Consider the following 25,469-nt stretch of genomic DNA (forward strand, 5'->3'; position numbering starts at 1 on the left):
ATGGTGAACAATATAAAGATTAACTTTCCTTCCTTGATGATTTCGCATTTAAATGATTGTATAGCCAAAAGATGTATGGTAGGCTATGGTGGTTTGTTGTCATGGATTTTCTCAAAGTTTGGTGTTCCACTGGGTGATTATAGTTTTCCTATGGGTCCCAGCAATATGATAGGTGCAAAATGTTTGAGTAATTTGCGCCTTAAATTAAATGAGGAAGGGATCCTTGAAAATGCTGTGGAACAGATTGAAATTGATTCTGATGATGAGGAACAGGAGGAAGAGGGGAAGGAAAAGGAGGAACAGGAAGTAGAGGAAGAAGTGGAGAAGGAGGAACAGGAAAAAGAAGTTGAAAAGGAGGAACAGGAGAAAGAAGGAGCTGGAGTTAAGGAACAGGAGGTTGTTCCTACTGATAAGGAGGAAGAAGACAAGGGGATGGGACCTGATGTTACTCTTGATGATGACTCTAGGACTGAACCCAATAGTTTTCCCTCATCAAAGCCAACCACTCCACCAACTCATCATTTCACTCCACCACCACCTTCACCAACACCAAGATCACCATCACCATCATTTCACAAACACAGCTTTGATCAGGCAACCGTTCCTACTGCTCCCTTATATTCCATTCTCCTTAAGCTTGATGATTTGCAGGATCGCTTCTTCAAATTTCAAGATGAGATCCGTGTTTCCCTAGCCTCTTTAGCTGACCAGATGACTCAGATGGAGGCTCGTCTTGGCGCTAAATTGGATACAGTTGAGGTGCAAACGGAATATGTTGATGAAGATGCTCCTGCTTCATAGTTTCCCTTTTATATTTTTCATTGCTGCTGTCTCTGTCTTTAAACAATTTCTTTCTTTTGGTACCAGCTGGGGTACACCTCTTAAACATTGTTAACTTTGTTAAACCTTTTTACATATGCTACTAACTGTTAGGTTTGGCTAATCTTTGCTTATCATGCTTGCATTCATTGTTATTGCTTTTTAATTTGTGCATCCTTATTCTCTCTTTGACTATAACTATATGTTTAGTGCTGTGGTTTGATTGCTTATCTTCTTTTTGAATGATGTCAAAAGGGGGAATATTTGGCACAAACTTAAATAATGCTTGAGTATGCTTAGTCTGATATAGTATGCTTAGTCTGATATACATTTATTCTGTTGAACATTAGGAACTGTGGCTATGCTCTGATATTCATGCTCTGATGCTCTGATGATTAATAAGTTTAGCTCAGTTTAGCTCTGATATACATACCGAGATACATACTTTGATTGTTATGATTTATATGCTCTGATGATTACTTGAATGCTATGATAAAAGTTCTTACAGTGCTTTAAGTTTTGTTTGGTAAGTTTTGTTTTGTTTTAGTTCTATTTGAAATCTTAAGTTATAAACTACTTCCGATGTTTTGATTATGCTTAAGTTATTTTAAATATTTCTAATTAATAGAGTAATTTGTTTTTAATTTATGCTTGGTAAATTATATTGTCACGAGTTAATTTACTAAGTAATGTAGAGTTGTTTTGATCTCAACATACTCTTCCACATTGGTTTACTCTATTTTGTTTTTAAGTTTGTTTGAAAAGTTTGTCATCATCAAAAAGGGGGAATTTGTTGGACCTCTTGAGTTTTGATGATGACTACACTTTATTTAAGCGAACATGTTTTTAGAGATTGTGCAGGTCGATATCCGATTATGATTATGATCGTTGATAGTACCTATGCCTTAGCTTATGGAAACGTACATGTCAAAAGGTTTCAATTGATGTTAGGAGAAGTATATCGCTTGGGATGTAAAATGGAGACAGCAGATCTACTGTTCCCAAGTTGGATGTTCTAGCTAAACTGAAGTCTGGAGACAGCACACTGTTCCTGAGCTGAAGGTTGAATACGCTGACTGAAAATTCTGATTATCATATTTTAATTATTATTTTTAGTTAATGTATTTTAAATTAAATTGTTGCAGTAAAAATTTATTTAAGTTAATTGGCAAATCGTTTTTATTGAATAAAATGGATTCACGTTTTAATTCTTTAAGATCCTTTATTTTAGGATCTATTTTTAATAAATCTTGGATTTGTTAAAAATAGAATTAACTAACTTTGAATTAGTCTTAGCAAATCTTTTCAGCCGGTCTTTATTCCTAAAAATTAGCAAACAATCATTCCCACTAAGATTAACCGTTTTCTAAATATAGCATGAAGTTCCAGCCATTAATTTGGGGAACAGGAATTACTACTGAAAAAACTGCTACTTTAGGGAACAGCGGTTATTAAGGGAACAACGGTTATTGTTTATGTACACGTGTGATTTGACTTAATCAAATCTTATGGAAATAACCGTGTGTTTGCTTAATCCACATTACTCCCATGATCTCTTGATAGTGGGATGATGGATTGGATTATTCCACTTTCTTAGGAATATTATTTTCTATAAATTGCAAGATAATTCCGGTTTTTAATGAGAAGAGATGTAATCCAACGTTTTGTGCTTAAGTATTTTTCATACGTTTTTGTTGGATTTTACAAGAAATATTTTGTTCTTAAAGTTGCCAATTAATTTATAATATTTTCTTGATGCAACTCTTTGATTTATTTTAGAGAATTTCTATCCTTTTTGTAAGGGTTTTTGAGAGTTTATGTAATTAGACTCGGGTGAGTCTAAGGGGGAAATTAGATAGCTTTGAGTGAAGCTAGAGAGGATTAGCTTGTAGAGAAGCTAAGGTTGTTGCTTGGAGTAAAGCAATTAGAGAGAAGAGGAGTCGGCCTAGGTGTTGCGCTTCGAGTGAAGCAAGGTGTTTATTGTGATTGTAACTAATTGCCTTAAACATAGTGGAGTTTTTGAAAATCCCAAGTGGTCGTGGTTTTTCCTTTTGTTTAGGCCCAAAAGGTTTCCACGTAAAATCGTGCGTCTCTCTTATTATTTTGCTCTTAGTTTAAGCTTTATTTATTTTGAATAATTCCGCAAAAACAGGGCATAATCGCTTAAACTTGCAACAACAACAATTCACCCCCCCCTCTTGTTGCTGTTCCCGTTCCTAATTGAATCAACAGGGTCCTTACCTTCGAGTGCCCGTAAATTCGAGGTCGGGACCCGGTTGCGAGTTATATTTTTATAAATAAAATTACTTCCAAAGAGTATAATACTATAATCACCGAAATGCCTTTTGCTCAAGTGGAGCGGAAAGAATTCGCAAATGAAAACGATAAAAAAAAAAAAAAGAAGGGAAAAAGGGGTGCAACACGAGGACTTCCCAGGAGGTCACCCATCCTAGTACTACTCTCGCCCAAGCACGCTTAACTGCGGAGTTCTGATGGGATCCGGTGCATTAGTGCTGGTATGATCGCACCCGTTCATTCACCGTAACAATTTGTATACATGCGCATTGCCGACCAAAAAAAAAACCCAGAGCATTCCAAAGCTCGTAAACTCGCAACCGAGACCCCTCTTTCGAGCCTTCTTCTTCCCAAATACTGTTTTTCACCCTCCCGGTATTGTCCCATTCCCAAAAGAGTCCGCCGTCTGTAAAAGCAAGGTGAACTCGCAACAAAAAAAAAGACAAAATGTTTATGAAATGCGCGCAACACTTGGAAATCAAGAGGCCATCCATGCCAGGCACGCTTCCGCGGGGAGTTCCGACGGGTCCGGTGCAATTTCCGCTTACACGAACGCACCGATGCACGCCTCTTTCGAACAATTCGTTCGTATGCGCATCGACCCGCGTCAACGGGTCCTTACCTTCGAGTGCCCGTAAATTCGAGGTCGGGACCCGGTTGCGAGTTATATTTTTATAAATAAAATTACTTCCAAAGAGTATATTACTATAATCACCGAAATGCCTTTTGCTCAAGTGGAGCGGAAAGAATTCGCAAATGAAAACGATAAAAAAAAAAAAGAAGGGAAAAAGGGGTGCAACACGAGGACTTCCCAGGAGGTCACCCATCCTAGTACTACTCTCGCCCAAGCACGCTTAACTGCGGAGTTCTGATGGGATCCGGTGCATTAGTGCTGGTATGATCGCACCCGTTCATTCACAGTAACAATTTGTATACATGCGCATTGCCGACCAAAAAAAAACCCAGAGCATTCCAAAGCTCGTAAACTCGCAACCGAGACCCCTCTTTCGAGCCTTCTTCTTCCCAAATACTGTTTTTCACCCTCCCGGTATTGTCCCATTCCCAAAAGAGTCCGCCGTCTGTAAAAGCAAGGTGAACTCGCAACAAAAAAAAGACAAAATGTTTATGAAATCCGCGCAACACTTGGAATTCAAGAGGCCATCCATGCCAGGCACGCTTCCGCGGGGAGTTCCGACGGGTCCGGTGCAATTTCCGCTTACACGAACGCACCGATGCACGCCTCTTTCGAACAATTCGTTCGTATGCGCATCGACCCGCGTCAACGGGTCCTTACCTTCGAGTGCCCGTAAATTCGAGGTCGGGACCCGGTTGCGAGTTATATTTTTATAAATAAAATTACTTCCAAAGAGTATAATACTATAATCACCGAAATGCCTTTTGCTCAAGTGGAGCGGAAAGAATTCGCAAATGAAAACGATAAAAAAAAAAAAAAGAAGGGAAAAAGGGGTGCAACACGAGGACTTCCCAGGAGGTCACCCATCCTAGTACTACTCTCGCCCAAGCACGCTTAACTGCGGAGTTCTGATGGGATCCGGTGCATTAGTGCTGGTATGATCGCACCCGTTCATTCACCGTAACAATTTGTATACATGCGCATTGCCGACCAAAAAAAAACCCAGAGCATTCCAAAGCTCGTAAACTCGCAACCGAGACCCCTCTTTCGAGCCTTCTTCTTCCCAAATACTGTTTTTCACCCTCCCGGTATTGTCCCATTCCCAAAAGAGTCCGCCGTCTGTAAAAGCAAGGTGAACTCGCAACAAAAAAAAAGACAAAATGTTTATGAAATCCGCGCAACACTTGGAAATCAAGAGGCCATCCATGCCAGGCACGCTTCCGCGGGGAGTTCCGACGGGTCCGGTGCAATTTCCGCTTACACGAACGCACCGATGCACGCCTCTTTCGAACAATTCGTTCGTATGCGCATCGACCCGCGTCAACGGGTCCTTACCTTCGAGTGCCCGTAAATTCGAGGTCGGGACCCGGTTGCGAGTTATATTTTTATAAATAAAATTACTTCCAAAGAGTATATTACTATAATCACCGAAATGCCTTTTGCTCAAGTGGAGCGGAAAGAATTCGCAAATGAAAACGATAAAAAAAAAAAAGAAGGGAAAAAGGGGTGCAACACGAGGACTTCCCAGGAGGTCACCCATCCTAGTACTACTCTCGCCCAAGCACGCTTAACTGCGGAGTTCTGATGGGATCCGGTGCATTAGTGCTGGTATGATCGCACCCGTTCATTCACAGTAACAATTTGTATACATGCGCATTGCCGACCAAAAAAAAACCCAGAGCATTCCAAAGCTCGTAAACTCGCAACCGAGACCCCTCTTTCGAGCCTTCTTCTTCCCAAATACTGTTTTTCACCCTCCCGGTATTGCCCCATTCCCAAAAGAGTCCGCCGTCTGTAAAAGCAAGGTGAACTCGCAACAAAAAAAAGACAAAATGTTTATGAAATCCGCGCAACACTTGGAATTCAAGAGGCCATCCATGCCAGGCACGCTTCCGCGGGGAGTTCCGACGGGTCCGGTGCAATTTCCGCTTACACGAACGCACCGATGCACGCCTCTTTCGAACAATTCGTTCGTATGCGCATCGACCCGCGTCAACGGGTCCTTACCTTCGAGTGCCCGCAAATTCGAGGTCGGGACCCGGTTGCGAGTTATATTTTTATAAATAAAATTACTTCCAAAGAGTATAATACTATAATCACCGAAATGCCTTTTGCTCAAGTGGAGCGGAAAGAATTCGCAAATGAAAACGATAAAAAAAAAAAAAGAAGGGAAAAAGGGGTGCAACACGAGGACTTCCCAGGAGGTCACCCATCCTAGTACTACTCTCGCCCAAGCACGCTTAACTGCGGAGTTCTGATGGGATCCGGTGCATTAGTGCTGGTATGATCGCACCCGTTCATTCACCGTAACAATTTGTATACATGCGCATTGCCGACAAAAAAAAAATACCCAGAGCATTCCAAAGCTCGTAAACTCGCAACCGAGACCCCTCTTTCGAGCCTTCTTCTTCCCAAATACTGTTTTTCACCCTCCCGGTATTGTCCCATTCCCAAAAGAGTCCGCCGTCTGTAAAAGCAAGGTGAACTCGCAACAAAAAAAAAGACAAAATGTTTTTGAAATCCGCGCAACACTTGGAAATCAAGAGGCCATCCATGCCAAGCACGCTTCCGCGGGGAGTTCCGACGGGTCCGGTGCAATTTCCGCTTACACGAACGCACCGATGCACGCCTCTTTCGAACAATTCGTTCGTATGCGCATCGACCCGCGTCAACGGGTCCTTACCTTCGAGTGCCCGTAAATTCGAGGTCGGGACCCGGTTGCGAGTTATATTTTTATAAATAAAATTACTTCCAAAGAGTATATTACTATAATCACCGAAATGCCTTTTGCTCAAGTGGAGCGGAAAGAATTCGCAAATGAAAACGATAAAAAAAAAAAAGAAGGGAAAAAGGGGTGCAACACGAGGACTTCCCAGGAGGTCACCCATCCTAGTACTACTCTCGCCCAAGCATGCTTAACTGCGGAGTTCTGATGGGATCCGGTGCATTAGTGCTGGTATGATCGCACCCGTTCATTCACAGTAACAATTTGTATACATGCGCATTGCCGACCAAAAAAAAACCCAGAGCATTCCAAATCTCGTAAACTCGCAACCGAGACCCCTCTTTCGAGCCTTCTTCTTCCCAAATACTGTTTTTCACCCTCCCGGTATTGTCCCATTCCCAAAAGAGTCCGCCGTCTGTAAAAGCAAGGTGAACTCGCAACAAAAAAAAGACAAAATGTTTATGAAATCCGCGCAACACTTGGAATTCAAGAGGCCATCCATGCCAGGCACGCTTCCGCGGGGAGTTCCGACGGGTCCGGTGCAATTTCCGCTTACACGAACGCACCGATGCACGCCTCTTTCGAACAATTCGTTCGTATGCGCATCGACCCGCGTCAACGGGTCCTTACCTTCGAGTGCCCGTAAATTCGAGGTCGGGACCCGGTTGCGAGTTATATTTTTATAAATAAAATTACTTCCAAAGAGTATAATACTATAATCACCGAAATGCCTTTTGCTCAAGTGGAGCGGAAAGAATTCGCAAATGAAAACGATAAAAAAAAAAAAAGAAGGGAAAAAGGGGTGCAACACGAGGACTTCCCAGGAGGTCACCCATCCTAGTACTACTCTCGCCCAAGCACGCTTAACTGCGGAGTTCTGATGGGATCCGGTGCATTAGTGCTGGTATGATCGCACCCGTTCATTCACCGTAACAATTTGTATACATGCGCATTGCCGACCAAAAAAAAACCCAGAGCATTCCAAAGCTCGTAAACTCGCAACCGAGACCCCTCTTTCGAGCCTTCTTCTTCCCAAATACTGTTTTTCACCCTCCCGGTATTGTCCCATTCCCAAAAGAGTCCGCCGTCTGTAAAAGCAAGGTGAACTCGCAACAAAAAAAAGACAAAATGTTTATGAAATCCGCGCAACACTTGGAAATCAAGAGGCCATCCATGCCAGGCACGCTTCCGCGGGGAGTTCCGACGGGTCCGGTGCAATTTCCGCTTACACGAACGCACCGATGCACGCCTCTTTCGAACAATTCGTTCGTATGCGCATCGACCCGCGTCAACGGGTCCTTACCTTCGAGTGCCCGTAAATTCGAGGTCGGCACCCGGTTGCGAGTTATATTTTTATAAATAAAATTACTTCCAAAGAGTATAATACTATAATCACCGAAATGCCTTTTGCTCTAGTGGAGCGGAAAGAATTCGCAAATGAAAACGATAAAAAAAAAAAAAGAAGGGAAAAAGGGGTGCAACACGAGGACTTCACAGGAGGTCACCCATCCTAATACTACTCTCGCCCAAGCACGCTTAACTGCGGAGTTCTGATGGGATCCGGTGCATTAGTGCTGGTATGATCGCACCCGTTCATTCACCGTAACAGTTTGTATACATGCGCATTGCCGACCAAAAAAAAACCCAGAGCATTCCAAAGCTCGTAAACTCGCAACCGAGACCCCTCTTTCGAGCCTTCTTCTTCCCAAATACTGTTTTTCACCCTCCCGGTATTGTCCCATTCCCAAAAGAGTCCGTCGTCTGTAAAAGCAAGGTGAACTCGCAACAAAAAAAAGACAAAATGTTTATGAAATCCGCGCAACACTTGGAAATCAAGAGGCCATCCATGCCAGGCACGCTTCCGCGGGGAGTTCCGACGGGTCCGGTGCAATTTCCGCTTACACGAACGCACCGATGCACGCCTCTTTCGAACAATTCGTTCGTATGCGCATCGACCCGCGTCAACGGGTCCTTACCTTCGAGTGCCCGTAAATTCGAGGTCGGGACCCGGTTGCGAGTTATATTTTTATAAATAAAATTACTTCCAAAGAGTATAATACTATAATCACCGAAATGCCTTTTGCTCTAGTGGAGCGGAAAGAATTCGCAAATGAAAACGATAAAAAAAAAAAAAGAAGGGAAAAAGGGGTGCAACACGAGGACTTCACAGGAGGTCACCCATCCTAATACTACTCTCGCCCAAGCACGCTTAACTGCGGAGTTCTGATGGGATCCGGTGCATTAGTGCTGGTATGATCGCACCCGTTCATTCACCGTAACAGTTTGTATACATGCGCATTGCCGACCAAAAAAAAACCCAGAGCATTCCAAAGCTCGTAAACTCGCAACCGAGACCCCTCTTTCGAGCCTTCTTCTTCCCAAATACTGTTTTTCACCCTCCCGGTATTGTCCCATTCCCAAAAGAGTCCGTCGTCTGTAAAAGCAAGGTGAACTCGCAACAAAAAAAAGACAAAATGTTTATGAAATCCGCGCAACACTTGGAAATCAAGAGGCCATCCATGCCAGGCACGCTTCCGCGGGGAGTTCCGACGGGTCCGGTGCAATTTCCGCTTACACGAACGCACCGATGCACGCCTCTTTCGAACAATTCGTTCGTATGCGCATCGACCCGCGTCAACGGGTCCTTACCTTCGAGTGCCCGTAAATTCGAGGTCGGGACACGAGGACTTCCCAGGAGGTCACCCATCCCAGTACTACTCTCGCCCAAGCACGCTTAACTGCGGAGTTCTGATGCGATCCGGTGCATTAGTGCTGGTATGATCGCACCCGTTCATTCACCGTAACAATTTGTATACATGCGCATTGCCGAACAAAAAAAAACCCAGAGCATTCCAAAGCTCGTAAACTCGCAACCGAGACCCCTCTTTCGAGCCTTCTTCTTCCCAAATACTGTTTTTCACCCTCCCGGTATTGTCCCATTCCCAAAAGAGTCCGCCGTCTGTAAAAGCAAGGTGAACTCGCAACAAAAAAAAGACAAAATGTTTATGAAATCCGCGCAACACTTGGAAATCAAGAGGCCATCCATGCCAGGCACGCTTCCGCGGGGAGTTCCGACGGGTCCGGTGCAATTTCCGCTTACACGAACGCACCGATGCACGCCTCTTTCGAACAATTCGTTCGTATGCGCATCGACCCGCGTCAACGGGTCCTTACCTTCGAGTGCCCGTAAATTCGAGGTCGGGACCCGGTTGCGAGTTATATTTTTATAAATAAAATTACTTCCAAAGAGTATAATACTATAATCACCGAAATGCCTTTTGCTCTAGTGGAGCGGAAAGAATTCGCAAATGAAAACGATAAAAAAAAAAAAAGAAGGGAAAAAGGGGTGCAACACGAGGACTTCACAGGAGGTCACCCATCCTAATACTACTCTCGCCCAAGCACGCTTAACTGCGGAGTTCTGATGGGATCCGGTGCATTAGTGCTGGTATGATCGCACCCGTTCATTCACCGTAACAGTTTGTATACATGCGCATTGCCGACCAAAAAAAAACCCAGAGCATTCCAAAGCTCGTAAACTCGCAACCGAGACCCCTCTTTCGAGCCTTCTTCTTCCCAAATACTGTTTTTCACCCTCCCGGTATTGTCCCATTCCCAAAAGAGTCCGTCGTCTGTAAAAGCAAGGTGAACTAGCAACAAAAAAAAGACAAAATGTTTATGAAATCCGCGCAACACTTGGAAATCAAGAGGCCATCCATGCCAGGCACGCTTCCGCGGGGAGTTCCGACGGGTCCGGTGCAATTTCCGCTTACACGAACGCACCGATGCACGCCTCTTTCGAACAATTCGTTCGTATGCGCATCGACCCGCGTCAACGGGTCCTTACCTTCGAGTGCCCGTAAATTCGAGGTCGGGACCCGGTTGCGAGTTATATTTTTATAAATAAAATTACTTCCAAAGAGTATAATACTATAATCACCGAAATGCCTTTTGCTCAAGTGGAGCGGAAAGAATTCGCAAATGAAAACGATAAAAAAAAAAAAAGAAGGGAAAAAGGGGTGCAACACGAGGACTTCCCAGGAGGTCACCCATCCTAGTACTACTCTCGCCCAAGCACGCTTAACTGCGGAGTTCTGATGGGATCCGGTGCATTAGTGCTGGTATGATCGCACCCGTTCATTCACCGTAACAATTTGTATACATGCGCATTGCCGACCAAAAAAAAACCCAGAGCATTCCAAAGCTCGTAAACTCGCAACCGAGACCCCTCTTTCGAGCCTTCTTCTTCCCAAATACTGTTTTTCACCCTCCCGGTATTGTCCCATTCCCAAAAGAGTCCGCCGTCTGTAAAAGCAAGGTGAACTCGCAACAAAAAAAAGACAAAATGTTTATGAAATCCGCGCAACACTTGGAAATCAAGAGGCCATCCATGCCAGGCACGCTTCCGCGGGGAGTTCCGACGGGTCCGGTGCAATTTCCGCTTACACGAACGCACCGATGCACGCCTCTTTCGAACAATTCGTTCGTATGCGCATCGACCCGCGTCAACGGGTCCTTACCTTCGAGTGCCCGTAAATTCGAGGTCGGGACCCGGTTGCGAGTTATATTTTTATAAATAAAATTACTTCCAAAGAGTATAATACTATAATCACCGAAATGCCTTTTGCTCTAGTGGAGCGGAAAGAATTCGCAAATGAAAACGATAAAAAAAAAAAAAGAAGGGAAAAAGGGGTGCAACACGAGGACTTCACAGGAGGTCACCCATCCTAATACTACTCTCGCCCAAGCACGCTTAACTGCGGAGTTCTGATGGGATCCGGTGCATTAGTGCTGGTATGATCGCACCCGTTCATTCACCGTAACAGTTTGTATACATGCGCATTGCCGACCAAAAAAAAACCCAGAGCATTCCAAAGCTCGTAAACTCGCAACCGAGACCCCTCTTTCGAGCCTTCTTCTTCCCAAATACTGTTTTTCACCCTCCCGGTATTGTCCCATTCCCAAAAGAGTCCGTCGTCTGTAAAAGCAAGGTGAACTCGCAACAAAAAAAAGACAAAATGTTTATGAAATCCGCGCAACACTTGGAAATCAAGAGGCCATCCATGCCAGGCACGCTTCCGCGGGGAGTTCCGACGGGTCCGGTGCAATTTCCGCTTACACGAACGCACCGATGCACGCCTCTTTCGAACAATTCGTTCGTATGCGCATCGACCCGCGTCAACGGGTCCTTACCTTCGAGTGCCCGTAAATTCGAGGTCGGGACCCGGTTGCGAGTTATATTTTTATAAATAAAATTACTTCCAAAGAGTATAATACTATAATCACCGAAATGCCTTTTGCTCAAGTGGAGCGGAAAGAATTCGCAAATGAAAACGATAAAAAAAAAAAAAGAAGGGAAAAAGGGGTGCAACACGAGGACTTCCCAGGAGGTCACCCATCCTAGTACTACTCTCGCCCAAGCACGCTTAACTGCGGAGTTCTGATGGGATCCGGTGCATTAGTGCTGGTATGATCGCACCCGTTCATTCACCGTAACAATTTGTATACATGCGCATTGCCGACCAAAAAAAAACCCAGAGCATTCCAAAGCTCGTAAACTCGCAACCGAGACCCCTCTTTCGAGCCTTCTTCTTCCCAAATACTGTTTTTCACCCTCCCGGTATTGTCCCATTCCCAAAAGAGTCCGCCGTCTGTAAAAGCAAGGTGAACTCGCAACAAAAAAAAGACAAAATGTTTATGAAATCCGCGCAACACTTGGAAATCAAGAGGCCATCCATGCCAGGCACGCTTCCGCGGGGAGTTCCGACGGGTCCGGTGCAATTTCCGCTTACACGAACGCACCGATGCACGCCTCTTTCGAACAATTCGTTCGTATGCGCATCGACCCGCGTCAACGGGTCCTTACCTTCGAGTGCCCGTAAATTCGAGGTCGGGACACGAGGACTTCCCAGGAGGTCACCCATCCCAGTACTACTCTCGCCCAAGCACGCTTAACTGCGGAGTTCTGATGCGATCCGGTGCATTAGTGCTGGTATGATCGCACCCGTTCATTCACCGTAACAATTTGTATACATGCGCATTGCCGAACAAAAAAAAACCCAGAGCATTCCAAAGCTCGTAAACTCGCAACCGAGACCCCTCTTTCGAGCCTTCTTCTTCCCAAATACTGTTTTTCACCCTCCCGGTATTGTCCCATTCCCAAAAGAGTCCGCCGTCTGTAAAAGCAAGGTGAACTCGCAACAAAAAAAAGACAAAATGTTTATGAAATCCGCGCAACACTTGGAAATCAAGAGGCCATCCATGCCAGGCACGCTTCCGCGGGGAGTTCCGACGGGTCCGGTGCAATTTCCGCTTACACGAACGCACCGATGCACGCCTCTTTCGAACAATTCGTTCGTATGCGCATCGACCCGCGTCAACGGGTCCTTACCTTCGAGTGCCCGTAAATTCGAGGTCGGGACCCGGTTGCGAGTTATATTTTTATAAATAAAATTACTTCCAAAGAGTATAATACTATAATCACCGAAATGCCTTTTGCTCAAGTGGAGCGGAAAGAATTCGCAAATGAAAACGATAAAAAAAAAAAAAGAAGGGAAAAAGGGGTGCAACACGAGGACTTCCCAGGAGGTCACCCATCCTAGTACTACTCTCGCCCAAGCACGCTTAACTGCGGAGTTCTGATGGGATCCGGTGCATTAGTGCTGGTATGATCGCACCCGTTCATTCACCGTAACAATTTGTATACATGCGCATTGCCGACCAAAAAAAAACCCAGAGCATTCCAAAGCTCGTAAACTCGCAACCGAGACCCCTCTTTCGAGCCTTCTTCTTCCCAAATACTGTTTTTCACCCTCCCGGTATTGTCCCATTCCCAAAAGAGTCCGCCGTCTGTAAAAGCAAGGTGAACTCGCAACAAAAAAAAGACAAAATGTTTATGAAATCCGCGCAACACTTGGAAATCAAGAGGCCATCCATGCCAGGCACGCTTCCGCGGGGAGTTCCGACGGGTCCGGTGCAATTTCCGCTTACACGAACGCACCGATGCACGCCTCTTTCGAACAATTCGTTCGTATGCGCATCGACCCGCGTCAACGGGTCCTTACCTTCGAGTGCCCGTAAATTCGAGGTCGGGACACGAGGACTTCCCAGGAGGTCACCCATCCCAGTACTACTCTCGCCCAAGCACGCTTAACTGCGGAGTTCTGATGCGATCCGGTGCATTAGTGCTGGTATGATCGCACCCGTTCATTCACCGTAACAATTTGTATACATGCGCATTGCCGAACAAAAAAAAACCCAGAGCATTCCAAAGCTCGTAAACTCGCAACCGAGACCCCTCTTTCGAGCCTTCTTCTTCCCAAATACTGTTTTTCACCCTCCCGGTATTGTCCCATTCCCAAAAGAGTCCGCCGTCTGTAAAAGCAAGGTGAACTCGCAACAAAAAAAAGACAAAATGTTTATGAAATCCGCGCAACACTTGGAAATCAAGAGGCCATCCATGCCAGGCACGCTTCCGCGGGGAGTTCCGACGGGTCCGGTGCAATTTCCGCTTACACGAACGCACCGATGCACGCCTCTTTCGAACAATTCGTTCGTATGCGCATCGACCCGCGTCAACGGGTCCTTACCTTCGAGTGCCCGTAAATTCGAGGTCGGGACCCGGTTGCGAGTTATATTTTTATAAATAAAATTACTTCCAAAGAGTATAATACTATAATCACCGAAATGCCTTTTGCTCAAGTGGAGCGGAAAGAATTCGCAAATGAAAACGATAAAAAAAAAAAAAGAAGGGAAAAAGGGGTGCAACACGAGGACTTCCCAGGAGGTCACCCATCCTAGTACTACTCTCGCCCAAGCACGCTTAACTGCGGAGTTTTGATGGGATCCGGTGCATTAGTGCTGGTATGATCGCACCCGTTCATTCACCGTAACAATTTGTATACATGCGCATTGCCGACCAAAAAAAAACCCAGAGCATTCCAAAGCTCGTAAACTCGCAACCGAGACCCCTCTTTCGAGCCTTCTTCTTCCCAAATACTGTTTTTCACCCTCCCGGTATTGTCCCATTCCCAAAAGAGTCCGCCGTCTGTAAAAGCAAGGTGAACTCGCAACAAAAAAAAGACAAAATGTTTATGAAATCCGCGCAACACTTGGAAATCAAGAGGCCATCCATGCCAGGCACGCTTCCGCGGGGAGTTCCGACGGGTCCGGTGCAATTTCCGCTTACACGAACGCACCGATGCACGCCTCTTTCGAACAATTCGTTCGTATGCGCATCGACCCGCGTCAACGGGTCCTTACCTTCGAGTGCCCGTAAATTCGAGGTCGGGACACGAGGACTTCCCAGGAGGTCACCCATCCCAGTACTACTCTCGCCCAAGCACGCTTAACTGCGGAGTTCTGATGCGATCCGGTGCATTAGTGCTGGTATGATCGCACCCGTTCATTCACCGTAACAATTTGTATACATGCGCATTGCCGAACAAAAAAAAACCCAGAGCATTCCAAAGCTCGTAAACTCGCAACCGAGACCCCTCTTTCGAGCCTTCTTCTTCCCAAATACTGTTTTTCACCCTCCCGGTATTGTCCCATTCCCAAAAGAGTCCGCCGTCTGTAAAAGCAAGGTGAACTCGCAACAAAAAAAAGACAAAATGTTTATGAAATCCGCGCAACACTTGGAAATCAAGAGGCCATCCATGCCAGGCACGCTTCCGCGGGGAGTTCCGACGGGTCCGGTGCAATTTCCGCTTACACGAACGCACCGATGCACGCCTCTTTCGAACAATTCGTTCGTATGCGCATCGACCCGCGTCAACGGGTCCTTACCTTCGAGTGCCCGTAAATTCGAGGTCGGGACCCGGTTGCGAGTTATATTTTTATAAATAAAATTACTTCCAAAGAGTATAATACTATAATCACCGAAATGCCTTTTGCTCAAGTGGAGCGGAAAGAATTCGCAAATGAAAACGATAAAAAAAAAAAAAGAAGGGAAAAAGGGGTGCAACACGAGGACTTCCCAGGAGGTCACCCATCCTAGTACTACTCTCGCCCAAGCACGCTTAACTGCGGAGTTTTGATGGGATCCGGTGCATTAGTGCTGGTATGATCGCACCCGTTCATTCACCGTAACAATTTGTATACATGCGCATTGCCGACCAAAAAAAAACCCAGAGCATTCCAAAGCTCGTAAACTCGCAACCGAGACCCCTCTTTCGAGCCTTCTTCTTCCCAAATACTGTTTTTCACCCTCCCGGTATTGTCCCATTCCCAAAAGAGTCCGCCGTCTGTAAAAGCAAGGTGAACTCGCAACAAAAAAAAGACAAAATGTTTATGAAATCCGCGCAACACTTGGAAATCAAGAGGCCATCCATGCCAGGCACGCTTCCGCGGGGAGTTCCGACGGGTCCGGTGCAATTTCCGCTTACACGAACGCACCGATGCACGCCTCTTTCGAACAATTCGTTCGTATGCGCATCGACCCGCGTCAACGGGTCCTTACCTTCGAGTGCCCGTAAATTCGAGGTCGGGACCCGGTTGCGAGTTATATTTTTATAAATAAAATTACTTCCAAAGAGTATAATACTATAATCACCGAAATGCCTTTTGCTCAAGTGGAGCGGAAAGAATTCGCAAATGAAAACGATAAAAAAAAAAAAAGAAGGGAAAAAGGGGTGCAACACGAGGACTTCCCAGGAGGTCACCCATCCTAATACTACTCTCGCCCAAGCACGCTTAACTGCGGAGTTCTGATGGGATCCGGTGCATTAGTGCTGGTATGATCGCACCCGTTCATTCACCGTAACAGTTTGTATACATGCGCATTGCCGACCAAAAAAAAACCCAGAGCATTCCAAAGCTCGTAAACTCGCAACCGAGACCCCTCTTTCGAGCCTTCTTCTTCCCAAATACTGTTTTTCACCCTCCCGGTATTGTCCCATTCCCAAAAGAGTCCGCCGTCTGTAAAAGCAAGGTGAACTCGCAACAAAAAAAAGACAAAATGTTTATGAAATCCGCGCAACACTTGGAAATCAAGAGGCCATCCATGCCAGGCACGCTTCCGCGGGGAGTTCCGACGGGTCCGGTGCAATTTCCGCTTACACGAACGCACCGATGCACGCCTCTTTCGAACAATTCGTTCGTATGCGCATCGACCCGCGTCAACGGGTCCTTACCTTCGAGTGCCCGTAAATTCGAGGTCGGGACCCGGTTGCGAGTTATATTTTTATAAATAAAATTACTTCCAAAGAGTATAATACTATAATCACCGAAATGCCTTTTGCTCAAGTGGAGCGGAAAGAATTCGCAAATGAAAACGATAAAAAAAAAAAAAGAAGGGAAAAAGGGGTGCAACACGAGGACTTCCCAGGAGGTCACCCATCCTAATACTACTCTCGCCCAAGCACGCTTAACTGCGGAGTTCTGATGGGATCCGGTGCATTAGTGCTGGTATGATCGCACCCGTTCATTCACCGTAACAGTTTGTATACATGCGCATTGCCGACCAAAAAAAAACCCAGAGCATTCCAAAGCTCGTAAACTCGCAACCGAGACCCCTCTTTCGAGCCTTCTTCTTCCCAAATACTGTTTTTCACCCTCCCGGTATTGTCCCATTCCCAAAAGAGTCCGCCGTCTGTAAAAGCAAGGTGAACTCGCAACAAAAAAAAGACAAAATGTTTATGAAATCCGCGCAACACTTGGAAATCAAGAGGCCATCCATGCCAGGCACGCTTCCGCGGGGAGTTCCGACGGGTCCGGTGCAATTTCCGCTTACACGAACGCACCGATGCACGCCTCTTTCGAACAATTCGTTCGTATGCGCATCGACCCGCGTCAACGGGTCCTTACCTTCGAGTGCCCGTAAATTCGAGGTCGGGACCCGGTTGCGAGTTATATTTTTATAAATAAAATTACTTCCAAAGAGTATAATACTATAATCACCGAAATGCCTTTTGCTCAAGTGGAGCGGAAAGAATTCGCAAATGAAAACGATAAAAAAAAAAAAGAAGGGAAAAAGGGGTGCAACACGAGGACTTCCCAGGAGGTCACCCATCCTAATACTACTCTCGCCCAAGCACGCTTAACTGCGGAGTTCTGATGGGATCCGGTGCATTAGTGCTGGTATGATCGCACCCGTTCATTCACCGTAACAGTTTGTATACATGCGCATTGCCGACCAAAAAAAAACCCAGAGCATTCCAAAGCTCGTAAACTCGCAACCGAGACCCCTCTTTCGAGCCTTCTTCTTCCCAAATACTGTTTTTCACCCTCCCGGTATTGTCCCATTCCCAAAAGAGTCCGCCGTCTGTAAAAGCAAGGTGAACTCGCAACAAAAAAAAGACAAAATGTTTATGAAATCCGCGCAACACTTGGAAATCAAGAGGCCATCCATGCCAGGCACGCTTCCGCGGGGAGTTCCGACGGGTCCGGTGCAATTTCCGCTTACACGAACGCACCGATGCACGCCTCTTTCGAACAATTCGTTCGTATGCGCATCGACCCGCGTCAACGGGTCCTTACCTTCGAGTGCCCGTAAATTCGAGGTCGGGACCCGGTTGCGAGTTATATTTTTATAAATAAAATTACTTCCAAAGAGTATAATACTATAATCACCGAAATGCCTTTTGCTCAAGTGGAGCGGAAAGAATTCGCAAATGAAAACGATAAAAAAAAAAAAAGAAGGGAAAAAGGGGTGCAACACGAGGACTTCCCAGGAGGTCACCCATCCTAATACTACTCTCGCCCAAGCACGCTTAACTGCGGAGTTCTGATGGGATCCGGTGCATTAGTGCTGGTATGATCGCACCCGTTCATTCACCGTAACAGTTTGTATACATGCGCATTGCCGACCAAAAAAAAACCCAGAGCATTCCAAAGCTCGTAAACTCGCAACCGAGACCCCTCTTTCGAGCCTTCTTCTTCCCAAATACTGTTTTTCACCCTCCCGGTATTGTCCCATTCCCAAAAGAGTCCGCCGTCTGTAAAAGCAAGGTGAACTCGCAACAAAAAAAAGACAAAATGTTTATGAAATCCGCGCAACACTTGGAAATCAAGAGGCCATCCATGCCAGGCACGCTTCCGCGGGGAGTTCCGACGGGTCCGGTGCAATTTCCGCTTACACAAACGCACCGATGCACGCCTCTTTCGAACAATTCGTTCGTATGCGCATCGACCCGCGTCAACGGGTCCTTACCTTCGAGTGCCCGTAAATTCGAGGTCGGGACCCGGTTGCGAGTTATATTTTTATAAATAAAATTACTTCCAAAGAGTATAATACTATAATCACCGAAATGCCTTTTGCTCAAGTGGAGCGGAAAGAATTCGCAAATGAAAACGATAAAAAAAAAAAAAGAAGGGAAAAAGGGGTGCAACACGAGGACTTCCCAGGAGGTCACCCATCCTAATACTACTCTCGCCCAAGCACGCTTAACTGCGGAGTTCTGATGGGATCCGGTGCATTAGTGCTGGTATGATCGCACCCGTTCATTCACCGTAACAGTTTGTATACATGCGCATTGCCGACCAAAAAAAAACCCAGAGCATTCCAAAGCTCGTAAACTCGCAACCGAGACCCCTCTTTCGAGCCTTCTTCTTCCCAAATACTGTTTTTCACCCTCCCGGTATTGTCCCATTCCCAAAAGAGTCCGCCGTCTGTAAAAGCAAGGTGAACTCGCAACAAAAAAAAGACAAAATGTTTATGAAATCCGCGCAACACTTGGAAATCAAGAGGCCATCCATGCCAGGCACGCTTCCGCGGGGAGTTCCGACGGGTCCGGTGCAATTTCCGCTTACACGAACGCACCGATGCACGCCTCTTTCGAACAATTCGTTCGTATGCGCATCGACCCGCGTCAACGGGTCCTTACCTTCGAGTGCCCGTAAATTCGAGGTCGGGACCCGGTTGCGAGTTATATTTTTATAAATAAAATTACTTCCAAAGAGTATAATACTATAATCACCGAAATGCCTTTTGCTCAAGTGGAGCGGAAAGAATTCGCAAATGAAAACGATAAAAAAAAAAAAAGAAGGGAAAAAGGGGTGCAACACGAGGACTTCCCAGGAGGTCACCCATCCTAATACTACTCTCGCCCAAGCACGCTTAACTGCGGAGTTCTGATGGGATCCGGTGCATTAGTGCTGGTATGATCGCACCCGTTCATTCACCGTAACAGTTTGTATACATGCGCATTGCCGACCAAAAAAAAACCCAGAGCATTCCAAAGCTCGTAAACTCGCAACCGAGACCCCTCTTTCGAGCCTTCTTCTTCCCAAATACTGTTTTTCACCCTCCCGGTATTGTCCCATTCCCAAAAGAGTCCGCCGTCTGTAAAAGCAAGGTGAACTCGCAACAAAAAAAAGACAAAATGTTTATGAAATCCGCGCAACACTTGGAAATCAAGAGGCCATCCATGCCAGGCACGCTTCCGCGGGGAGTTCCGACGGGTCCGGTGCAATTTCCGCTTACACGAACGCACCGATGCACGCCTCTTTCGAACAATTCGTTCGTATGCGCATCGACCCGCGTCAACGGGTCCTTACCTTCGAGTGCCCGTAAATTCGAGGTCGGGACCCGGTTGCGAGTTATATTTTTATAAATAAAATTACTTCCAAAGAGTATAATACTATAATCACCGAAATGCCTTTTGCTCAAGTGGAGCGGAAAGAATTCGCAAATGAAAACGATAAAAAAAAAAAAAGAAGGGAAAAAGGGGTGCAACACGAGGACTTCCCAGGAGGTCACCCATCCTAATACTACTCTCGCCCAAGCACGCTTAACTGCGGAGTTCTGATGGGATCCGGTGCATTAGTGCTGGTATGATCGCACCCGTTCATTCACCGTAACAGTTTGTATACATGCGCATTGCCGACCAAAAAAAAACCCAGAGCATTCCAAAGCTCGTAAACTCGCAACCGAGACCCCTCTTTCGAGCCTTCTTCTTCCCAAATACTGTTTTTCACCCTCCCGGTATTGTCCCATTCCCAAAAGAGTCCGCCGTCTGTAAAAGCAAGGTGAACTCGCAACAAAAAAAAGACAAAATGTTTATGAAATCCGCGCAACACTTGGAAATCAAGAGGCCATCCATGCCAGGCACGCTTCCGCGGGGAGTTCCGACGGGTCCGGTGCAATTTCCGCTTACACGAACGCACCGATGCACGCCTCTTTCGAACAATTCGTTCGTATGCGCATCGACCCGCGTCAACGGGTCCTTACCTTCGAGTGCCCGTAAATTCGAGGTCGGGACCCGGTTGCGAGTTATATTTTTATAAATAAAATTGCTTCCAAAGAGTATAATACTATAATCACCGAAATGCCTTTTGCTCAAGTGGAGCGGAAAGAATTCGCAAATGAAAACGATAAAAAAAAAAAAAGAAGGGAAAAAGGGGTGCAACACGAGGACTTCCCAGGAGGTCACCCATCCTAATACTACTCTCGCCCAAGCACGCTTAACTGCGGAGTTCTGATGGGATCCGGTGCATTAGTGCTGGTATGATCGCACCCGTTCATTCACCGTAACAGTTTGTATACATGCGCATTGCCGACCAAAAAAAAACCCAGAGCATTCCAAAGCTCGTAAACTCGCAACCGAGACCCCTCTTTCGAGCCTTCTTCTTCCCAAATACTGTTTTTCACCCTCCCGGTATTGTCCCATTCCCAAAAGAGTCCGCCGTCTGTAAAAGCAAGGTGAACTCGCAACAAAAAAAAGACAAAATGTTTATGAAATCCGCGCAACACTTGGAAATCAAGAGGCCATCCATGCCAGGCACGCTTCCGCGGGGAGTTCCGACGGGTCCGGTGCAATTTCCGCTTACACGAACGCACCGATGCACGCCTCTTTCGAACAATTCGTTCGTATGCGCATCGACCCGCGTCAACGGGTCCTTACCTTCGAGTGCCCGTAAATTCGAGGTCGGGACCCGGTTGCGAGTTATATTTTTATAAATAAAATTACTTCCAAAGAGTATAATACTATAATCACCGAAATGCCTTTTGCTCAAGTGGAGCGGAAAGAATTCGCAAATGAAAACGATAAAAAAAAAAAAAGAAGGGAAAAAGGGGTGCAACACGAGGACTTCCCAGGAGGTCACCCATCCTAATACTACTCTCGCCCAAGCACGCTTAACTGCGGAGTTCTGATGGGATCCGGTGCATTAGTGCTGGTATGATCGCACCCGTTCATTCACCGTAACAGTTTGTATACATGCGCATTGCCGACCAAAAAAAAACCCAGAGCATTCCAAAGCTCGTAAACTCGCAACCGAGACCCCTCTTTCGAGCCTTCTTCTTCCCAAATACTGTTTTTCACCCTCCCGGTATTGTCCCATTCCCAAAAGAGTCCGCCGTCTGTAAAAGCAAGGTGAACTCGCAACAAAAAAAAGACAAAATGTTTATGAAATCCGCGCAACACTTGGAAATCAAGAGGCCATCCATGCCAGGCACGCTTCCGCGGGGAGTTCCGACGGGTCCGGTGCAATTTCCGCTTACACAAACGCACCGATGCACGCCTCTTTCGAACAATTCGTTCGTATGCGCATCGACCCGCGTCAACGGGTCCTTACCTTCGAGTGCCCGTAAATTCGAGGTCGGGACCCGGTTGCGAGTTATATTTTTATAAATAAAATTACTTCCAAAGAGTATAATACTATAATCACCGAAATGCCTTTTGCTCAAGTGGAGCGGAAAGAATTCGCAAATGAAAACGATAAAAAAAAAAAAAGAAGGGAAAAAGGGGTGCAACACGAGGACTTCCCAGGAGGTCACCCATCCTAATACTACTCTCGCCCAAGCACGCTTAACTGCGGAGTTCTGATGGGATCCGGTGCATTAGTGCTGGTATGATCGCACCCGTTCATTCACCGTAACAGTTTGTATACATGCGCATTGCCGACCAAAAAAAAACCCAGAGCATTCCAAAGCTCGTAAACTCGCAACCGAGACCCCTCTTTCGAGCCTTCTTCTTCCCAAATACTGTTTTTCACCCTCCCGGTATTGTCCCATTCCCAAAAGAGTCCGCCGTCTGTAAAAGCAAGGTGAACTCGCAACAAAAAAAAGACAAAATGTTTATGAAATCCGCGCAACACTTGGAAATCAAGAGGCCATCCATGCCAGGCACGCTTCCGCGGGGAGTTCCGACGGGTCCGGTGCAATTTCCGCTTACACGAACGCACCGATGCACGCCTCTTTCGAACAATTCGTTCGTATGCGCATCGACCCGCGTCAACGGGTCCTTACCTTCGAGTGCCCGTAAATTCGAGGTCGGGACCCGGTTGCGAGTTATATTTTTATAAATAAAATTACTTCCAAAGAGTATAATACTATAATCACCGAAATGCCTTTTGCTCAAGTGGAGCGGAAAGAATTCGCAAATGAAAACGATAAAAAAAAAAAAAGAAGGGAAAAAGGGGTGCAACACGAGGACTTCCCAGGAGGTCACCCATCCTAATACTACTCTCGCCCAAGCACGCTTAACTGCGGAGTTCTGATGGGATCCGGTGCATTAGTGCTGGTATGATCGCACCCGTTCATTCACCGTAACAGTTTGTATACATGCGCATTGCCGACCAAAAAAAAACCCAGAGCATTCCAAAGCTCGTAAACTCGCAACCGAGACCCCTCTTTCGAGCCTTCTTCTTCCCAAATACTGTTTTTCACCCTCCCGGTATTGTCCCATTCCCAAAAGAGTCCGCCGTCTGTAAAAGCAAGGTGAACTCGCAACAAAAAAAAGACAAAATGTTTATGAAATCCGCGCAACACTTGGAAATCAAGAGGCCATCCATGCCAGGCACGCTTCCGCGGGGAGTTCCGACGGGTCCGGTGCAATTTCCGCTTACACGAACGCACCGATGCACGCCTCTTTCGAACAATTCGTTCGTATGCGCATCGACCCGCGTCAACGGGTCCTTACCTTCGAGTGCCCGTAAATTCGAGGTCGGGACCCGGTTGCGAGTTATATTTTTATAAATAAAATTACTTCCAAAGAGTATAATACTATAATCACCGAAATGCCTTTTGCTCAAGTGGAGCGGAAAGAATTCGCAAATGAAAACGATAAAAAAAAAAAAAGAAGGGAAAAAGGGGTGCAACACGAGGACTTCCCAGGAGGTCACCCATCCTAATACTACTCTCGCCCAAGCACGCTTAACTGCGGAGTTCTGATGGGATCCGGTGCATTAGTGCTGGTATGATCGCACCCGTTCATTCACCGTAACAGTTTGTATACATGCGCATTGCCGACCAAAAAAAAACCCAGAGCATTCCAAAGCTCGTAAACTCGCAACCGAGACCCCTCTTTCGAGCCTTCTTCTTCCCAAATACTGTTTTTCACCCTCCCGGTATTGTCCCATTCCCAAAAGAGTCCGCCGTCTGTAAAAGCAAGGTGAACTCGCAACAAAAAAAAGACAAAATGTTTATGAAATCCGCGCAACACTTGGAAATCAAGAGGCCATCCATGCCAGGCACGCTTCCGCGGGGAGTTCCGACGGGTCCGGTGCAATTTCCGCTTACACGAACGCACCGATGCACGCCTCTTTCGAACAATTCGTTCGTATGCGCATCGACCCGCGTCAACGGGTCCTTACCTTCGAGTGCCCGTAAATTCGAGGTCGGGACCCGGTTGCGAGTTATATTTTTATAAATAAAATTGCTTCCAAAGAGTATAATACTATAATCACCGAAATGCCTTTTGCTCAAGTGGAGCGGAAAGAATTCGCAAATGAAAACGATAAAAAAAAAAAAAGAAGGGAAAAAGGGGTGCAACACGAGGACTTCCCAGGAGGTCACCCATCCTAATACTACTCTCGCCCAAGCACGCTTAACTGCGGAGTTCTGATGGGATCCGGTGCATTAGTGCTGGTATGATCGCACCCGTTCATTCACCGTAACAGTTTGTATACATGCGCATTGCCGACCAAAAAAAAACCCAGAGCATTCCAAAGCTCGTAAACTCGCAACCGAGACCCCTCTTTCGAGCCTTCTTCTTCCCAAATACTGTTTTTCACCCTCCCGGTATTGTCCCATTCCCAAAAGAGTCCGCCGTCTGTAAAAGCAAGGTGAACTCGCAACAAAAAAAAGACAAAATGTTTATGAAATCCGCGCAACACTTGGAAATCAAGAGGCCATCCATGCCAGGCACGCTTCCGCGGGGAGTTCCGACGGGTCCGGTGCAATTTCCGCTTACACAAACGCACCGATGCACGCCTCTTTCGAACAATTCGTTCGTATGCGCATCGACCCGCGTCAACGGGTCCTTACCTTCGAGTGCCCGTAAATTCGAGGTCGGGACCCGGTTGCGAGTTATATTTTTATAAATAAAATTACTTCCAAAGAGTATAATACTATAATCACCGAAATGCCTTTTGCTCAAGTGGAGCGGAAAGAATTCGCAAATGAAAACGATAAAAAAAAAAAAAGAAGGGAAAAAGGGGTGCAACACGAGGACTTCCCAGGAGGTCACCCATCCTAATACTACTCTCGCCCAAGCACGCTTAACTGCGGAGTTCTGATGGGATCCGGTGCATTAGTGCTGGTATGATCGCACCCGTTCATTCACCGTAACAGTTTGTATACATGCGCATTGCCGACCAAAAAAAAACCCAGAGCATTCCAAAGCTCGTAAACTCGCAACCGAGACCCCTCTTTCGAGCCTTCTTCTTCCCAAATACTGTTTTTCACCCTCCCGGTATTGTCCCATTCCCAAAAGAGTCCGCCGTCTGTAAAAGCAAGGTGAACTCGCAACAAAAAAAAGACAAAATGTTTATGAAATCCGCGCAACACTTGGAAATCAAGAGGCCATCCATGCCAGGCACGCTTCCGCGGGGAGTTCCGACGGGTCCGGTGCAATTTCCGCTTACACGAACGCACCGATGCACGCCTCTTTCGAACAATTCGTTCGTATGCGCATCGACCCGCGTCAACGGGTCCTTACCTTCGAGTGCCCGTAAATTCGAGGTCGGGACCCGGTTGCGAGTTATATTTTTATAAATAAAATTACTTCCAAAGAGTATAATACTATAATCACCGAAATGCCTTTTGCTCAAGTG

General features: G+C 46.2%; 34 non-coding genes across 34 annotated transcripts; all 34 read right to left on the reverse strand.

The window, feature by feature from the left end:
• Positions 1-3,230: 3,230 nt before the first annotated feature.
• On the reverse strand, positions 3,231-3,349 carry LOC130817114 (5S ribosomal RNA). Its single transcript, XR_009043634.1, has one exon. It is a non-coding gene; the product is annotated as a 5S ribosomal RNA (ribosomal RNA).
• Positions 3,350-3,904: 555 nt separating this feature from the next.
• Positions 3,905-4,023, reverse strand: LOC130817115 (5S ribosomal RNA). The gene has a single exon (XR_009043635.1). It is a non-coding gene; the product is annotated as a 5S ribosomal RNA (ribosomal RNA).
• Positions 4,024-4,578: 555 nt separating this feature from the next.
• On the reverse strand, positions 4,579-4,697 carry LOC130817116 (5S ribosomal RNA). Its single transcript, XR_009043636.1, has one exon. It is a non-coding gene; the product is annotated as a 5S ribosomal RNA (ribosomal RNA).
• A 554-nt stretch (positions 4,698-5,251) lies between these two features.
• LOC130817117 (5S ribosomal RNA) lies at positions 5,252-5,370 on the reverse strand. Its single transcript, XR_009043637.1, has one exon. It is a non-coding gene; the product is annotated as a 5S ribosomal RNA (ribosomal RNA).
• Positions 5,371-5,924: 554 nt separating this feature from the next.
• Positions 5,925-6,043, reverse strand: LOC130817118 (5S ribosomal RNA). The gene has a single exon (XR_009043638.1). It is a non-coding gene; the product is annotated as a 5S ribosomal RNA (ribosomal RNA).
• A 556-nt stretch (positions 6,044-6,599) lies between these two features.
• On the reverse strand, positions 6,600-6,718 carry LOC130816493 (5S ribosomal RNA). The gene has a single exon (XR_009043023.1). It is a non-coding gene; the product is annotated as a 5S ribosomal RNA (ribosomal RNA).
• Positions 6,719-7,272: 554 nt separating this feature from the next.
• Positions 7,273-7,391, reverse strand: LOC130817120 (5S ribosomal RNA). Its single transcript, XR_009043639.1, has one exon. It is a non-coding gene; the product is annotated as a 5S ribosomal RNA (ribosomal RNA).
• Positions 7,392-7,945: 554 nt separating this feature from the next.
• On the reverse strand, positions 7,946-8,064 carry LOC130816551 (5S ribosomal RNA). Its single transcript, XR_009043079.1, has one exon. It is a non-coding gene; the product is annotated as a 5S ribosomal RNA (ribosomal RNA).
• Positions 8,065-8,618: 554 nt separating this feature from the next.
• LOC130816552 (5S ribosomal RNA) lies at positions 8,619-8,737 on the reverse strand. Its single transcript, XR_009043080.1, has one exon. It is a non-coding gene; the product is annotated as a 5S ribosomal RNA (ribosomal RNA).
• A 406-nt stretch (positions 8,738-9,143) lies between these two features.
• LOC130816707 (5S ribosomal RNA) lies at positions 9,144-9,262 on the reverse strand. The gene has a single exon (XR_009043247.1). It is a non-coding gene; the product is annotated as a 5S ribosomal RNA (ribosomal RNA).
• A 554-nt stretch (positions 9,263-9,816) lies between these two features.
• On the reverse strand, positions 9,817-9,935 carry LOC130816553 (5S ribosomal RNA). Its single transcript, XR_009043081.1, has one exon. It is a non-coding gene; the product is annotated as a 5S ribosomal RNA (ribosomal RNA).
• Positions 9,936-10,489: 554 nt separating this feature from the next.
• On the reverse strand, positions 10,490-10,608 carry LOC130817121 (5S ribosomal RNA). Its single transcript, XR_009043640.1, has one exon. It is a non-coding gene; the product is annotated as a 5S ribosomal RNA (ribosomal RNA).
• A 554-nt stretch (positions 10,609-11,162) lies between these two features.
• Positions 11,163-11,281, reverse strand: LOC130816554 (5S ribosomal RNA). The gene has a single exon (XR_009043082.1). It is a non-coding gene; the product is annotated as a 5S ribosomal RNA (ribosomal RNA).
• A 554-nt stretch (positions 11,282-11,835) lies between these two features.
• On the reverse strand, positions 11,836-11,954 carry LOC130817122 (5S ribosomal RNA). The gene has a single exon (XR_009043641.1). It is a non-coding gene; the product is annotated as a 5S ribosomal RNA (ribosomal RNA).
• A 406-nt stretch (positions 11,955-12,360) lies between these two features.
• LOC130816708 (5S ribosomal RNA) lies at positions 12,361-12,479 on the reverse strand. The gene has a single exon (XR_009043248.1). It is a non-coding gene; the product is annotated as a 5S ribosomal RNA (ribosomal RNA).
• Positions 12,480-13,033: 554 nt separating this feature from the next.
• LOC130817123 (5S ribosomal RNA) lies at positions 13,034-13,152 on the reverse strand. Its single transcript, XR_009043642.1, has one exon. It is a non-coding gene; the product is annotated as a 5S ribosomal RNA (ribosomal RNA).
• A 406-nt stretch (positions 13,153-13,558) lies between these two features.
• LOC130816709 (5S ribosomal RNA) lies at positions 13,559-13,677 on the reverse strand. Its single transcript, XR_009043249.1, has one exon. It is a non-coding gene; the product is annotated as a 5S ribosomal RNA (ribosomal RNA).
• A 554-nt stretch (positions 13,678-14,231) lies between these two features.
• Positions 14,232-14,350, reverse strand: LOC130816541 (5S ribosomal RNA). The gene has a single exon (XR_009043070.1). It is a non-coding gene; the product is annotated as a 5S ribosomal RNA (ribosomal RNA).
• Positions 14,351-14,756: 406 nt separating this feature from the next.
• On the reverse strand, positions 14,757-14,875 carry LOC130816710 (5S ribosomal RNA). The gene has a single exon (XR_009043250.1). It is a non-coding gene; the product is annotated as a 5S ribosomal RNA (ribosomal RNA).
• A 554-nt stretch (positions 14,876-15,429) lies between these two features.
• On the reverse strand, positions 15,430-15,548 carry LOC130816543 (5S ribosomal RNA). Its single transcript, XR_009043071.1, has one exon. It is a non-coding gene; the product is annotated as a 5S ribosomal RNA (ribosomal RNA).
• A 554-nt stretch (positions 15,549-16,102) lies between these two features.
• LOC130816402 (5S ribosomal RNA) lies at positions 16,103-16,221 on the reverse strand. Its single transcript, XR_009042937.1, has one exon. It is a non-coding gene; the product is annotated as a 5S ribosomal RNA (ribosomal RNA).
• A 554-nt stretch (positions 16,222-16,775) lies between these two features.
• On the reverse strand, positions 16,776-16,894 carry LOC130816403 (5S ribosomal RNA). The gene has a single exon (XR_009042938.1). It is a non-coding gene; the product is annotated as a 5S ribosomal RNA (ribosomal RNA).
• Positions 16,895-17,447: 553 nt separating this feature from the next.
• Positions 17,448-17,566, reverse strand: LOC130816404 (5S ribosomal RNA). The gene has a single exon (XR_009042939.1). It is a non-coding gene; the product is annotated as a 5S ribosomal RNA (ribosomal RNA).
• Positions 17,567-18,120: 554 nt separating this feature from the next.
• Positions 18,121-18,239, reverse strand: LOC130816406 (5S ribosomal RNA). Its single transcript, XR_009042941.1, has one exon. It is a non-coding gene; the product is annotated as a 5S ribosomal RNA (ribosomal RNA).
• Positions 18,240-18,793: 554 nt separating this feature from the next.
• On the reverse strand, positions 18,794-18,912 carry LOC130816407 (5S ribosomal RNA). Its single transcript, XR_009042942.1, has one exon. It is a non-coding gene; the product is annotated as a 5S ribosomal RNA (ribosomal RNA).
• A 554-nt stretch (positions 18,913-19,466) lies between these two features.
• LOC130816408 (5S ribosomal RNA) lies at positions 19,467-19,585 on the reverse strand. Its single transcript, XR_009042943.1, has one exon. It is a non-coding gene; the product is annotated as a 5S ribosomal RNA (ribosomal RNA).
• Positions 19,586-20,139: 554 nt separating this feature from the next.
• Positions 20,140-20,258, reverse strand: LOC130816409 (5S ribosomal RNA). Its single transcript, XR_009042944.1, has one exon. It is a non-coding gene; the product is annotated as a 5S ribosomal RNA (ribosomal RNA).
• Positions 20,259-20,812: 554 nt separating this feature from the next.
• On the reverse strand, positions 20,813-20,931 carry LOC130816410 (5S ribosomal RNA). The gene has a single exon (XR_009042945.1). It is a non-coding gene; the product is annotated as a 5S ribosomal RNA (ribosomal RNA).
• Positions 20,932-21,485: 554 nt separating this feature from the next.
• LOC130816411 (5S ribosomal RNA) lies at positions 21,486-21,604 on the reverse strand. Its single transcript, XR_009042946.1, has one exon. It is a non-coding gene; the product is annotated as a 5S ribosomal RNA (ribosomal RNA).
• A 554-nt stretch (positions 21,605-22,158) lies between these two features.
• Positions 22,159-22,277, reverse strand: LOC130816412 (5S ribosomal RNA). The gene has a single exon (XR_009042947.1). It is a non-coding gene; the product is annotated as a 5S ribosomal RNA (ribosomal RNA).
• A 554-nt stretch (positions 22,278-22,831) lies between these two features.
• Positions 22,832-22,950, reverse strand: LOC130816413 (5S ribosomal RNA). The gene has a single exon (XR_009042948.1). It is a non-coding gene; the product is annotated as a 5S ribosomal RNA (ribosomal RNA).
• A 554-nt stretch (positions 22,951-23,504) lies between these two features.
• On the reverse strand, positions 23,505-23,623 carry LOC130816414 (5S ribosomal RNA). Its single transcript, XR_009042949.1, has one exon. It is a non-coding gene; the product is annotated as a 5S ribosomal RNA (ribosomal RNA).
• Positions 23,624-24,177: 554 nt separating this feature from the next.
• On the reverse strand, positions 24,178-24,296 carry LOC130816416 (5S ribosomal RNA). The gene has a single exon (XR_009042950.1). It is a non-coding gene; the product is annotated as a 5S ribosomal RNA (ribosomal RNA).
• A 554-nt stretch (positions 24,297-24,850) lies between these two features.
• On the reverse strand, positions 24,851-24,969 carry LOC130816418 (5S ribosomal RNA). Its single transcript, XR_009042952.1, has one exon. It is a non-coding gene; the product is annotated as a 5S ribosomal RNA (ribosomal RNA).
• Positions 24,970-25,469: the final 500 nt, after the last annotated feature.

Source organism: Amaranthus tricolor, chromosome 6 (genome assembly GCF_026212465.1).
Source record: "Amaranthus tricolor cultivar Red isolate AtriRed21 chromosome 6, ASM2621246v1, whole genome shotgun sequence".
Classification (NCBI taxonomy): domain Eukaryota; kingdom Viridiplantae; phylum Streptophyta; class Magnoliopsida; order Caryophyllales; family Amaranthaceae; genus Amaranthus; species Amaranthus tricolor.